Source organism: Mytilus californianus, unplaced genomic scaffold (assembly GCF_021869535.1).
Source record: "Mytilus californianus isolate M0D057914Y unplaced genomic scaffold, xbMytCali1.0.p SCAF_2, whole genome shotgun sequence".
Classification (NCBI taxonomy): Eukaryota; Metazoa; Mollusca; class Bivalvia; order Mytilida; family Mytilidae; genus Mytilus; species Mytilus californianus.
Genome location: NW_026262668.1, coordinates 25,383,753 through 25,389,170, shown reverse-complemented (window position 1 = coordinate 25,389,170; position 5,418 = coordinate 25,383,753). Strand labels below are relative to the sequence as shown.

Below are 5,418 nucleotides of genomic sequence, written 5' to 3'. Positions count from 1 at the left end.
ATACTGAACTCCGAGGAAAATTCAAAAAGGAAAGTCCCCAATCAAATGGCAAAATCAAAAGTTCAAACACATCAAACGAATGGATAACAACTGTCATATTCCTGACTTGGTACAGGCATTTTCTTATGTAGAAAATGGTGGATTGAACCTGGTTTTATAGCTAACCAAACCTCTCACATGTATGACAGTCGCATCAACTTCCATTATATTGACAACGATGTGGGAACAAAACAAACAGACACACTAGGTAAAAATGTCAAAAATAGGGGTTCAGCAGTCAACATTGTGTTATCATCTTAATCACTATAAAAACAAACAAATGTAACGAAGAAGCACAAAAAGGCATACATCAAATTGAACATCCTCATTTTGCTTATATTATACGATTTTATTTATCTATGTAAAATCCACCCATAAAGGATGGAAGGTTTTAAGTACTGGCGTAAAATCGCGCGTTTGAAATTCGCACAGGTAGACATAAAATAATTTTGTCGTTCAAAGTATGACGGGATACATAAATAAGCATATAGCAATAGTATATATTAACATATAGTGGGCATTCAGTCACAAACTGTATCTTATCCTCAACTTTATTCAATGTACAGTATAAACATTTTCTAAGTGTTCTATTCACATAAGTATTTGCATATCTATCAGTCTCAATCCTTATTGGATGACACTTATTCTAATCTTACAGATTGATTGCCTTTATCTAAAATATTTTAGATCCAAATATTTTTCAAAACAAAATAGAGTTTTAAAGGAAAAATAACTATTTAGTTCGCCTTGATCTAATTGTAATATCTTATTTCTATTTTCCTTCCCGAAATGGAGATCTTGATATCTATATCATTAACGGAAAGCTTAATACTAAAATATATGATAAAAGAGATGATTTTTCATTTCCTATCGTTAATTATCCATTTTTAGATGGTGACGTTCCCTTGTCACCATCTTACGGTGTTTATATATCTCAACTTGTACGATTCGCTCGTGTATGTAACAATGTTTAAGATTTTAACGAGAGAAATTTATGTATTACTGAAAAATTATTACACCAGGGTTTTCGATATCATAAACTAGTCAAAACATTTACTAAATTTTATCATCGGTATAAGGACATCATTCGTAAATATAGCTCAACATGCAGACTTCTTATACGTTCAGGTATTTCACTTCCAATTTTTTATGGAAATATTCTTTATAAAGCACAAAAATGTCAGTATTCACCTCTGAAGCTAACAAAACCTTTAAATAGACTTATTAAGAAGGGATATAGTTACGATACTGTTGTCAGGTCATTAAAGATTGCATATTTTGGCGTTAATATTGATTCACTTATAGGGTCTTTGCATCGGCACTAAACACATTTATTTAAAAACCAGTTGTTGGCATGACACGGGTTATGTTCTTCTCATATATGTTATGATGGTATGATACTAAACCCCTAACGGGAAGGATTGTGCCTGATATTCATATGATGAAGACATAATCTTTCAACCAGTTTAATTGAAGTCTGGAGCTGGCATGTCAGTTAACTGCTAGTAGTCTGTTGTTATTTATGTATTATTGTCATTTTGTTTATTTTCTTTAGTTACATCTTCTGACATCAGACTCGGACTTCTCTTGAACTGAATTTTAATGTGCGTATTGTTATGCGTTTACTTTTCTATATTGGCTAGAGGTATAGAGGGGGTTGAGATCTCATAAACATGTTTAACCCCGCCGCATTTTTGCGCATGTCCCAAGTCAGGAGCCTCTAGCCTTTGTTAGTCTTGTATTATTTTTAATTTTAGTTTCTTGTGTACAATTTGGAGTTTAGTATGGCGTTCATTATCACTGAACTAGTATATATATTTGTTTAGGGGCCAGCTGAAGGACGCCTCCGGGTGCGGGAATTTCTCGCTGCATTGAAGACCTGTTGGTGACCTTCTGCTGTTGTCTGTTCTATGGTCGGGTTGTTGTCTCTTTGACACATTCCCCATTTCCATTCTCAATTTTATAGTTTTTATATAGCTTAATATCTTTAATAGATTTTGTGAAAGAGTAGATACTGGTTTTTGTCTCGCCTTGATCTAATTGTAATATCTTATTTCTATTTTCCTTCCCGAAATGGAGATACTATTAGTTTTTATATAGCTTATCTTTGATAGATTTTGTGAAAGAGTAGATACTGGTTTTTGTCTCGCCTTGACGGAGTCAAAAAGCGAGACATAGGTATGCTGTTTCCGGCGGCGGCGGCAACAATGTATTAGTTTGTGATTAGGTCTAGTTTATGGTGAACCACAAGTGGTAGGTCAATCATATTTGGTACACTCTAAAAATTGTGTTTAGAGCCTAAACACTTTCCTAAACACGTTTATGAAACCGATTTTTGACATGTTTTAAATCTAAACATGTTTAATATTTAATGTGCTAACAGCCTAACCGTGTCGAGCTATAAAGTGCTTAGAATGTAAACATGTTTAGCTGTAAAGTGTTTAGACTAGAAACATGTTTAGCTGAAAAGTGCTTAGACTGTAAACATGTTTAGCTGTGAAGTGTTTTATCTGGAAACATGTTTAGCTGTGAAGTGTTTTGTCAGGAAACATTTTTAACTGTGAAGTGTTTTGAATGTAAACATGTTTAGGTCATAAAGGGTCGTGAAGAAACATGTTTATCATTTTAGTGTGAGAAGCCGTTATTCATTAGGCCTAAATTTAACTAATTTTCCGGAAGGCTAGACTGTCAAACGTTTATTAATAGATAGCTCTCAATAAAACAGGTTTTTCATACCATCACAAAAAGGAACCAATGCATCAAATTAAGAAAATTGAAATTCCATATCAAATTGAATGTGATCAATACCTTTTCAATCTTAATGAGTGTTTCTTTACTTCAATTCACGTCATTTGACTATTGCATTTTTTCTTCATTTCAAATATTTGTAAAATAGTAAATGTCATGTTCTAGAACTTCTTGAAATGAAATTATCATAATACTAAGTCTAGCTTTAAAAACAAAATTACAACATATAAAACAAAGGAATTTATGTAATCATTTATTTCTAGTTGATCATCGAACAATCAAACATAAGTTCATAACAAGGTACATGTACATAATATTGTTAATGACCACTCCTACTTCTACTTGTACCCCATCCCCTGCAACAAAACAATTTGAAACTGTCCTGTTTTCATTTTGCAGGACAATAAGTCATGGAGCTTCTCCTTTCTTAGTACCCATCTGCTGTCACTGGCCTGAAATATAGAAAAAAAATGATAAGCAACTAAGTAGAATTGCTATTAAAATATTATAGTATACGAACTGCAACACCAAAGAGTAAGAGCATGATTTAAGACCCAGATAACAACGTTAAGACCAAGGTGGTATAAAAGCATAAATTTACTGATGAATCAATTGATAAATATTTTTTAATATTAAACTTCTTTTCATGCTTAATATTATTCATTTGTTCAAATATATATTGGCATTTTATAAATCAAATACACTTCTGATTCTTACCTGGCAACAGATTTGCCACTGTTCTTTACCTCCTCTTGTAGCATGTTAAAGACAGATGACGATTTCCTCTGCACTTCTCTCATCAGTCTAGAATAAAACAATACATGTATATAAAATTATAAGAATAGCAAAACCTCTTCTAACTATTGAATTAAACAAGCATCATTCTATTTATTTTGAAGAAAAGTGTTGATTCTTCATCTCGGAAGTGCTAACGAAAACAATGAACTCGAAATGACGCTGGATTTGCAAATGATGCACCACATCCTAGTAAGCCTCGGCAGATTCCTCTACCCTTCATGTTACATTAGTATAATCTGCCGAGGAGTACCGAACGAAAATGATCCTCAGAAACTCCTTTTCCAAGCACATAAATTAAAAATAAGTGAAAACTTGCATGATAGAACATAAAACAACTCCTAATATCTTTACACAAGATAGTTTGAACACTTAAAGCTCCTACAAGCACTTGTTTCGTGAGATGGTACCCCCACCCCCTTTTTCTCCTGCATTGACGATACGGTAGTGTACTTGTAAATAATGCTTATAATTGTCAAAAATCATTTAAAATTGGCAGTACAATATAAAAGACAGTAAAATCATAACTCCTTACCTTTCTGAAACAGTCAAGTTACGGTCAGTTAAGGTCAGTAGTAAACAGCGTGGCCTTTGACTTCGGGTTCTTTGTTTCTTCCTCCCGCTCAAAAGTTATCACGTGATATGAATGCCGTCTATGGCCTAAATGTGTTGTAGTTCTAAACGTGTTTAGGAAAGTGTCTAAATATTGAAAGTGCTTAGAATTAAAACACGTTTAGCTTCATATACTTGACGAAGTAGCTAAACATGTTTAGCACAGCAAAACGTTTATTGCGAAGTGCTGAGAGCCAAAACATGTTTATTTTTTTTCTGTTTAGAAATTAAACACTTTCCTAAGCACATAAGTCTTGCAACACGTTTAAATTCTAAGCACAATTTTTACAGTGTATGCAGTTGTATTAGCATTGGCGCATCTCATTTCCATGGAGATTATTTGGCCCTGCCCCCCTCAGTCATGGTCTATTGACTTTGAAACGTTTTCTTATTTTACATGTATTAGTTTGTGATTAGGTCAGTTTATGGGGAACCACTAGTGGTAGGTCAATGATATTTGGTATGCAGTTGTATAATCATTGGCATATCTCTTTTCCACGGAGATTATTTGGCTCCGCTTCCTTAGTCATGGTCTATCGACTTAGAAACTTTTACTTAGTTTACATGTATTAGTTTGTGATTAAATCAGTTTAAGATGAAATGCTAAATTAATTCAATGATATTTGGTATGAAAATTTATTGGCATTTGCAAGTATCGTTTCCATGGAGATTATATAGCCCACCCCCTCTTCATGGTTCATTGACTTTGAAACTTTTACATAGTTTACAAGTTAATGTTTGTGTTTAGGTTTGTTTAAAGGGAACGACTTATAATAAGTCAATATGGTATATACGTATTTGGTATGCAGTTGTATTAGCTTTGGTACACCTCATTTACATGGAGATTGTTTAGCCATGTACGTCAGTCATGGTTCATTGACTTTGAATATTTGCATAACTTATGAAACATGTTAAAGTATTGATATTTTAATTTCAACATTTGCATAATCAAAATTACAAAAGGGCGAGACATATCTCTGTTATAACAGTTTATTAAGTTACATTGTTTGTATGCCCAGCTTTTTTAATATACAATGTATGCTTCAGAACCATGTATTCAGTTTATAATTGTGAAGTTCCTTACTACATATATATGCATCATATAATAACATGTTCTCAGAATTATCTAGTCGATCATAATATTTTAACATTGCTTATATAATATAAAAATACATTGAGTATTTCCCTAGTTCAGAAGTCACAGCAAGATTACTGGATTTTTTG

At 32.9% G+C, this 5,418-nt stretch overlaps 1 long non-coding RNA gene across 1 annotated transcript; it reads right to left on the bottom strand.

Annotated features, from left to right (window-relative positions):
* Positions 1-3,070: 3,070 nt before the first annotated feature.
* On the bottom strand, positions 3,071-4,340 carry LOC127729578 (uncharacterized). The gene is made up of 3 exons (XR_007994730.1): positions 4,118-4,340; positions 3,505-3,591; positions 3,071-3,239 (listed from the first exon to the last, which is right to left on the bottom strand). It is a non-coding gene; the product is annotated as an uncharacterized LOC127729578 (long non-coding RNA).
* Positions 4,341-5,418: the final 1,078 nt, after the last annotated feature.